This window comes from Danio rerio, chromosome 17 (assembly GCF_049306965.1).
Source record: "Danio rerio strain Tuebingen ecotype United States chromosome 17, GRCz12tu, whole genome shotgun sequence".
Taxonomy (NCBI): domain Eukaryota; kingdom Metazoa; phylum Chordata; class Actinopteri; order Cypriniformes; family Danionidae; genus Danio; species Danio rerio.
The window spans coordinates 18,100,805-18,110,918 of record NC_133192.1 but is presented as its reverse complement, the minus strand read 5'-3'; the positions used below and the strand labels follow the sequence as shown (position 1 = coordinate 18,110,918).

General features: G+C 35.9%; 1 long non-coding RNA gene across 3 annotated transcripts in view; it reads right to left on the bottom strand.

Moving 5' to 3' along the window:
- Positions 1-337: 337 nt before the first annotated feature.
- The window catches only part of LOC141378540 (uncharacterized), a 39,955-nt gene continuing 30,178 nt past the window's right edge, over positions 338-10,114 (bottom strand). The window contains exon 3 of one of the 3 annotated variants that reach the window (XR_012393308.1): positions 338-3,336. This is a non-coding gene — a long non-coding RNA (uncharacterized lncRNA). Of the gene's footprint in view, positions 3,337-3,836; positions 4,465-10,114 lie in introns of those variants that run through there. The other 2 variants (XR_012393309.1, XR_012393310.1) reach the window with 2 other exon arrangements.

Sequence of the window (10,114 nt, the reverse complement as noted above, 5' to 3'; positions counted from 1 at the left end):
TCAATAAGCATTGGTTGCTAGAAATGATCCCAGTCGGCACATAACATCATAAGACACTAATATTAGGTTAGATTTAGGTCATTACATCAAGTGACCAAAATTCAATGTCTAGCCAGCGTCTAAGGACAACATTATGTTGACGTCCATTAACAACAACAAATTATGTTGATATTTGGTTGATTTTAGGTTGTGTTGGAAAGTGACCACAATCCAACGTCTGATCGGTGTCATAGTGGAAACATCCACACAATGTCAAGGTGTAACATAATATTTGGTTAATTTTAGGTTGGACGTTGGACACTGACGTCGACCTGACGTTCAGTTCTGAAGTCAACCAGAGGTTGGACGACAATATGATGACAATATGACGTCATGTTGATGTCTTGTGCCTGCAGGGATACTGCTCTCATCAATAGTTGCTCTAGTGTCTCCTAAAAACTCCAGTTACCATTTACATATATTTTTGAAACTTTGCTGACCATTTACATTCACATCCAGCAATATTAATCCCTACAGAAATGTTAATATCCATAAAAAGCATAATGGAGCTTTTTTTGCCATCGTGGTGCAAGTGAGTGCTATGAGACGTTTCCACACCACTGCACCATGACCCTGCACCCAATTCAGATCAAAGTGTCATTCTAGATTTGTTATCAAGCTCTCAACGCACAATCAAAATAATCTGAGCTTTCCACGTATGACTATTTCGCCAGAATTCCATGGCTTCTTTGAAAAGATTTAAGTTTAACAGGAGTGTTCACTGCACGCTGTGTACTCAGCAAACAGAATGTCCCACCACACCAACACAGACTCAGTTACAGTGTGTTTTGGAGCTGGACACTCAGTGACGGTCCACACAAAAACATATTGAATGAATACTCCCACGCCGCTCGACTGGAGCCCGAAAATGTGTTGAGTGGGCGGAGTTGACATTGTTTGCTAGACAAGTTTGTCTTATCAAGAGTCCATAGAATTACACGTCCGTCTGTGTCAAGCTGTGTTTAGGAGGACATGTAATCCACGTCAAAACCTCAGGCTTATTTTTTTTTTTTCTCCACAACAGACAAGAAAGGCTTTGAGGGGAATTTATAAAATAGCGCATTACATGTCAAATAAGCGGATGAGAAGTGATGCAATGCGGTGGATAAAAACACTCCACATGTTTTTAAAGAGTGTCGCATAAATCACCGCTGCGTTTGTTACATAACAATATCATAAAGCCCAAATGCAAATAGTAAAACGTGTTTTTATCCCACGCTCCATTGATTTTGTGCACGCTCCAAACCGAGGACGTTGTTAAACGGAGGACGTGCGGTTCTTCCAAGTGTCAAGTCTTGGATGGAGCAGATTAGTTAGCTACTATATGAACTCAGGGGAGACGCTTCAACAGGATTCTATTAACTGTTACGAGCCTTACATAACTTTGCATAACTTACAAAATCATTTTGGCAGAGGAAAGAAAAAGCGCACCATAGCAAAACAAAGAAAGACCGTAACCTTACATAATAATAAGAAACAGCCCAGGAAAACAAGCGCCACTGAAGAAAAGTGATCCCAGCACTTACGAAACATTTGACTTTTTCCCTTTTTTTTTTTTTTTTTTTTAGCAGCATGGATATGACAGAGGTCCATCTCCCCACTCCCCCCCAGATTTCCAAGAAATTATTGATCGTTCGTTTTAATCTCTCAGTAATCAAGATGATCCTCCACCTCGATTACAGCCAATGAACCCATGAACTAGCGTGTTATAGTAATGACCTGGCACCACTACCTGAATGATAACAATGTCTCCCCTTTGCTTGCAGACAGTCTTCAGATCTTCCAGACGGTCTGCACAAGTGCCAGCTTTATGGATTATCTATCAATAGCTATATAACCCCATCCTCTCATTACCATTCACTCAGCGATGGGAAAAACATACAACTAGTGCTTTAATCGCAGTCGTTTTCTATAAAAGCATTCATTAACACCCAAATACATTGATTCCGCACAAAAGACTTTGCTTGTGTGGTTACAATGGAGGGAACGTTCTGTCCTGAGTGATCCGCTATAGAACACCATGTTTAAAAGTTTGGAAGGTAGTGAATTGTGTCCTCGAATCTTGTGTCCTTTTTTGCCCATTTAATCCAGACTGAAAAGAATTTCACATGAAGTGCTGGTCAGTGAAGCAGTGAGTGCTGCATTGTTCCCGTCTGAGAACTCATGCATGACGGAGGTGATGTTATAATATTTGTGGCAGAAGATACAAATTTATCACAGCAAAATGAGGTTTACAAATAAATTTAGATGTGACTGTAAAGCCATATGCATAGTTTATTAACAAACAGTTAAGGAACACTCCACATTTTTTGGAATAGGCTCATTTTAATCCTCGCCTGGATTTGACTTTTACCACAATGTAAAACCCAAAAAGTTAAGGTAACTCAAACCATTTGAGGAAACCGATTGGAACAAACCATTTACGTTCAAAAACGAATCCTAATGAGTACTGTGAACTTAATCCATTTGAGTAAATGGAGTGATTTGAGCACAGTAAACCCAATAAATGAAGAGAACTCAAACCAAGTACTGAGTACAAACCATTTGAGGAAACCAATTGCAACAAACCATTTGAGTAAAAAAAAAAACGAATCTACATGAGTACTGTGAATTCCATTTAAGTTGAAGTAATGAGGTGTTTAATTTACGCATTACCTTCAAAACTGAGTTCAAAATTCTTTTCAAGTGAGTGGAAATAACTTTCAGTATATTTTGAGTTAACTACACTAATTTCATTTGATATATTGACAGTTGGGATTTACAGTGCATGATCTTTGACTTTTACCTGATTATTGAATCAGATTACACCATTAGCATCTCGCTCAAAAATAACCAGTGTTAAAGCTAGACTCCTCTATAGTTATATATGGCTATATAACTAAAAACTACTGTAGTCAACATTTGAATTGAAGAAAAAAAAAACTAAATTGACAAGAATGGGTGTTATTCTTGTTGTTTATTCATAAACTAGCTTCGAGAGAATCACATGCTTATAATTGACGATGGTTGGTCCCTCATTAGATAACACATGATTCACCAATCAGACAATTCCTAACTCACTTTAAATAGTTTCTTACCTCAGTTATGTTTGCCTTGAAGAATCCCCCCTTGCACCTCTACTTTTCCCCCCATTTCCTTAATAGGGTGGCACGGCGGCCCAGTAGTTAGCACTGCTGCCTCACAGCAAGAATATTACTGCTTAAAGTCCTTACTGGACTAGTCGACATTTCTGTGCAAAGTTTACATGTTCTCCTCAAGCTGGCGTGGGTTTCCCCTGAGTTCCCTGCTTTCCACCCACTGTCCAAAAACACATGATAGTAAATTGACCATACCAAATTGGCACTATAGATGAGTTTTTTTAGCAGTAAAGTCATCCCTGTAATCTGGCATTAGCCATTTAAAAGTCAAGGGAGTTCATCAAGATCTACATAAGCTCAAACTCTCCTCTTGCCCTGCTAATGGGAAGGAGCCTAAGGCTCAAGGATCTTATAAGCTCAGGGCTCTCTCCCAGGACAGCATGGCAAACATGCTTTATAATCAATAATCAGCTGTGTGAACTCTTGAAATTAGTTTAAGGACAACTTTAATGAAAGGTTTTGATCCAAATGCTTAATGTTTATTCTCAATCCAGCATAATAATCAAGGCACTTTGCCGCTGTACCATGATATAGTTGCTTGCCATATGAATAACCCAGGCTCATTATTGATACGTACCCCTGTATGCATTTCTGGAGAGTGTGAAATACGTCCCGGAGGTACTTTTTTTTGTTTTTTGTTTTTATGCAGTTTTAGTTTTTGCAAATCCTGTGTAAATTTTTGAGATCTCAAATTTCTTTTGTGAGTGCCATTCGTGCCTGCTGTTCTTGCCTAAATCCACCAGGCCACAGTCGACTAATTGACACCAAACAACCAATCCCCTACACTTCCCCCATCTAAACCCAACCGATAGTTTTTTCAAAAGCACAGATCAACCCAGTCACCCTCTTCCCTAAACCTAACCAACAGTGTTTTCGAAAGCAATCAAGAAATAGAAAAGCCTTCGCGGCCGCCTCATTTTTACCACGTTTTTAGATCTTACCATGTTCTCACCCTGTTATTTACTCGTCTATTTTATTTTTTGCCTTTTGTTTTTGTTTTATCTGCTTTCTGGAACCATTATTCACCAGACTCGAACCCAGTCATTGCAATCAACTTCTCTCTGCAACATATGTGGCGAGCCACTAGGAAAACTGATAACAGTGGAAAAGCCATCCACACAGTGGTAAGCAGTCAGCTAGTAACAATAAAAGAAACAGAAACTGTCCGAAACATCATACCTTCTTGTAGCAGTCGTTTCATAGATGAAATGCAGTCAAACACACCTCTGGCTACATCTCTGGCTACATAATTTGCGCTCTTCAGATATGAGGGTACATTTTTACGAGCCTATGTTGCATATGGACTTAAAAAAAACATTTCATTTTCTGGCAGCACATGATGTAACTACTGAAATTTCAAGCTATAAATAGGAAAATTATCAAAAAAAAATTTAATGAGATGCTAATGGTCTATTCTAATCTAGCTGAATGAATTCAGACATAGTTAAACCAAACTGTTTAAAACTATGGTAGTAGTAAAATGAGCAATGTCAAAAAAAAAAAGTGGATTGCTCCTTTAAAGTGCATCTTAATTGATGTATTAATGAGCTATTATATGCCATTCTTTAGCCTGAATAGTGTAGATATTGTGAAAATTGCACAAAAAAAAAAAAAAAACGTACTATAAATTTCTGAATAATACACTTGTATGTAATGGGTGAATATGCAGCAGTTGAGATGTTGGACATTGCATGCACTCAAATGTCACTGCATTAATTACATAGTGAAGAGGACAGGGCTTTTAGACTTTAATGAGAAAATAGCTTAATAACATTCATACCCTAGACGGTAGAGTTCAGACTTCTCTAGCAGACGTCACACAAGGATAAAATTGAAAACTATGCACACGTAAATGTTATACAAAATGTTTCACTCATAAATTCCTAGTAACAGCTTGTGCCAGCATTAATAAATATTGTCAGGATTTACTGAAGACATGCAATAAAACATTAGCTAAGGTGATTTAACTTGTGATCATTGGTTAAATCTGTCATTATTTAATGCTTAAAAAGCATGTATATACACACTTTGCACCACACTTTGAGCTGTAGCTCGATTACACATTTTACTTTCACCTTTTCTGGTTGTTTGTGCAAGTTAATGTTGCATTAGACATTATAAAAATTAGCAAAAAAATTGCACTTTTTGCCACATTTTTGGATTAAACCTTTGCACTAATTTCTATTTATTAAATTTGGTCTCAAAAAACTTCACAACATTATTTTTTTACACTGTAATAGTCAACTTTATCAAATGAAATGAGTGTAGTTAACTCAAAATTTGCTGAAAGTCAATTCTACTCATTTGAAAAGTGAATTGTTGACTGTAATGAGTTTAATGAAATATCAATATTCTGTTGCAATCGGTTTCCTCAAACGCTTTCAGTTGACTTAACTCATTGGGTTTTACAGTACTCAGGTGGTTTGAGTTCTCATCATTTATTGGGTTTTACTGTGCTCAAATTGCTTCATTTACTTAAATGGATTAAGTTCACAGTATTCATTAGTTTTGAACTAGTTTTGAAATAGTTTGTTGCAATTGGTTTACTCAAATGATTTGAGTTACCTTCATTTATTGGGTTTTACAGTGTACAGTCTAGCATTATGCTAGTGTTCATAACCTATACAAGTCATCCAGAGGGGTTAAAGTAATAGTTCACTTAATAAATTATGAAAATTCAATCATAACTTATGCTTCACTTCGTCACCTAAGAATTATAAGGTTCTATCTGACGTTGTTGTTTTTTTTTTTTTTTTTTCAAAATCGGGTTCTTATTAAATGGCAATGTTTTTACATCATGTGATGTTTATATATATATATATATATATATATATATATATATATATATATATATATATATATATATATATATATATATATATATATATATATATATATATATATATTGTTTTACATTTTAAAACTTTTTATAAAAAAAAAAAAAAACAGGTTTTATCTACAAAGTCGCACTTTGAGTCTCTATAAGGTTCTTTTTGTGAACCAATCAGCATTTCGAATGCACGCACAAATCCAATCAGGATCCGCTTTCTTTGTCATTCGCCGGATTGCTCCCTTCACAGCAGGAACGACCAAAAAGGAACACAAAATCAGAGTTGACTAAATAATGCCGCACCACACAAAATTGAAAAGAAACTGAAAAGATGTGTGGAAATGGGATTATTTAGAAACCTTGACATTGAGATGAAATGTTAAAGTTTGCATTGTTGAAAAAGAAACGTATCTTAAAATATTATACATTAAATGTGAAATATTTTTATTTGTGCATTTATAGTCAGTGAAACATTTTCAGTGTTTGTTAAACTCGTTTGCTCATTGTCTGTTTTTTTAAAGTCTGCTAATTTGATATTAAGCCTTAAAGGGCAAATTCTTCATTTAATTCATGGGGCATATAATTCAATAAATATAAGTCAATAGTTCATATAAAGCATATATTCAATAAATATTACTATATTAATTAGATAAAACTAACATCTGCACTGGACAAAATATTTAGCACATCCTTATATGTTTGAAACAATAATTCATCATGAAACAATATTCATCCTAATTCCCCCTTTTTTGTCATTGTATTTGTTTTCATAAATATTGCTTCCATGCCAGACAGAACCTTATAATTGCAAACAGAAAATGACTTTTCAGAATTAGAAGGTTCTATCTGCATTTGCCCTGTTTTGTTTATCCCAGTTTGCAAATTTAAGAGAGTTTTGAAAGTTTACATTTAGAGTACAAGAACATTTTTTAGGGTCTCTGTCATGTAAGGTGTGAAAGAGAACTGTTACACGCATATTGTTTCCTATGTGGAAGGCAAAATCTTTGAAGCTCAATATCTCAAAATCATTTAGAACGCAGATAGAACATTATAATTCCAAGAAGTGATCTCAAAAATGAAACTCATAAAAGTTTAAAACCACATCAGGGAAAAATAAACGATGAGGAAAACTTCATTTTTGGGTGAACTTTCCCTTTATTAAAGATTTTGATCTTACAATGTTAAAATCCCATTGTCCATTGCATCTGCTGTACTCTCATGCTGGGATAAAGGAAGCAACACAATCAAGAATCTCTACAAGCGCAGGTCAGTGAGGGCATTGAAAGTATCCTCCAGACACGGCATGACTTACGAAGGGTGAGTAAGTTCAGACCTACGTAACACATATGGCCCAAATAAGTTCCATGAACGAGTTTGGCACCATACCATACCTCAACCCATCCGTTTGTCCATTCAAAGTCAATTCACCCTCAGATCTCACCCAAGCAGGAAACTGTATGTGTTTTAAATAAAACAGCATTATTCCTTCCAAAACCAGTTATGTGCAAACAGACAATTTTGTTGCACAACTCAATCATGCAGACAACAGAGGGAAAAATGCACAAACTCCATTACATTAAACATGATATTATTTAGGAAATGGAACAAACACTATACTAAGCTTGGTCGATTTTATTTTAACGTACAATTTTTACAAATGTACAATTTGCTTATTAATAGTTAGTGACGTAATAGTTGGGTTTAGGTATTGGGTAGGATTAGGGATATAGAATAAAATGAGTGCCAATAAACAGTTAATATCTTAAGTAAAGTAGTAAATAGTGGGAATTGTTAAAAAAAATGTTATCCTAAGCTTCAATAAGCAAAACAGAGATATCTTGTCTCTAAAGGGGACTATCCTGGTAAAATAAAACATAAATAAATATAATTTTAAAAGGCCCTGCATTACACACCAATCTTGCAGTCAGCATTTGGCCGTTGTTGAGCTTCAGTAATAGTAATTTAGTTTTTGTGTGTGTGTGTGTGTGTGTGTGTGTGTGTGTGTGTGTGTGTGTGTGTGTGTGTGTGTGTGTGTGTGTGTGTGTGTGTGTGTGTGTGTGTGTGTGTGTGTGTGTGTGTGTGTGTGTTTTGTGTTTGCACTGTTGGCACTAGTTGACCCTGTTGGGGGATTTTGGTCAATTGAGCATGTTAAACTGGCATCTGTCTGCACTTATGAAGCAATCTGATTTATCTATTCAGCTTAGTGATCAAATGAAAATATCAGATAAACATTATACTTGTCAAAATAATGCCTATTTATTCACACAGATCTGCTAAAATTGCTGTATTAAGCATGCAAGACCAATAGCTGGTGATGACATAAATAATACACCACACCCCTGCAATTTTACAGTTAAGCATCCTATATCTCGGTCACACTTTACAATAAGGTTCATTAGTTAATGCATTTACTAACATGAACTACGTATGAACAATACTTGTACTGCATTTATTAATCACAATTTAACATTTACTAATGCATTATTATCATCCAAATGCATGCTAGTTAACAAGAATTAACAATCAAGTTATAGGCTATCCAAACACACGTCTGTACAATTCTTATGCCCCATGTGGTGACGCAAACATCTTTAAAACCCAAAAGGTGGACAAATGTAAACTTGTTTTTATTAAAGGTGATACCAACCTCACTCACTTTCCATCGGCTTATTTATTTATTTTTTTGCCAACCAACAATTACTCGGGCACATGTTTTACACAGCGGATGCTCTTCCAACTGCAACCTAGCAATAAAAATGACAACCTCTTAGTGCTGGGAAACGTCCATGCACTCTTCCATTCAGACACTATGGTAAATTTAGCTCATCTAGTTTACCTACAGTATACTGCATGTCTTTAGACTGTGGGGGACCCCCAAAACATGCAAACTCAACACAGAAATGCATCCTGGTCCAGTCTGGACTCGAACAGCAACCTTCTTGCTGTGAGGCAACCAGTTAACCACCGTGCCATCCCATAAAGGTCATTCTAACATTTTAATATGGTTTGATTGGATCAAAGCCGTCCTATATTCTGCAATAACAGCACTCAACAGCCTCTTCACCCTTGTGTATTACTCCGCCCTCATAGAGTAATAGCAGATCAATAAACTCACTACAGTTTGACAAATATTGCAGCTGTTGGACAACATGATGTACTTCTGAGGCTTTATTAGGCAATAATGTTGTTGTTCTTGTGGCCATTAGCCTGTCATTGAGCAAAATTTTCAAACTTACAGCTGATCAAATCATTATAAAACTGGAGACTGACATTCTAAGTTGATCTCTGTCTCTTGTATGTTGTAGTGCTGTTTTTATACCATAGTATCTGCTAGTTTTTGCTTTGCTTTGGCTTTTTTGGAGTGAAATATTGTGATCTCCCGATTGCAACAGAGAAATATTGGGAAATCTCTGTAGACTGATGGCATTTCATGCTGTTCAGCCATATAATCTTAAAATGTGAGCAAAATCACTTGTTTTGTCATCATTTTAGATATTACGATACAGAATTGTTAAAATACTGGCTCTAAAGTGACAGTGGTGAATTAACAATGGTTTCTGCTATTCTGACAAGCTGCAGATGTAAAGGAATGGTGGAAAAAAGTAGTTCGAGAAAGTAGTAGAAAGATTTTTGAGACTCTCCGTGTTTTATTTTCTATTTTATACACACAAACATACTCGTAGCAGTGTAATATGGCTGTCCATCGGTGGGACAATAGAGTGTGTAAAATAATAAAATAGTCACCTTGTGCCCTGCTATTGTGGTCAATTTCTATAACTATGCAACAAGGAATAATGTGTACATCTGATATCTGTGAAAATCACATTTTCACCCAATCATGTTCTTGTAGTTAATCCCGTTTCAATTTTTTGCATTTCAATTTTCAAATGCATGTTCATAGCCCACTTAGTAGGAGCATGTGTAAGAGATTCTTTCCATGCTATACTTTTCAGTCTATAACACAGCATCCGTATGAACCTAAAGCCTCAACATGAAACACAATGAAATGTATGTGGCTGTGTGTAACGAAGCACAACTTGTTTGTCAATTACTGTAGTCTGTTGCAGAGACACTTCAAATGGCACTCTGACTAACGAACAGGCTGAAA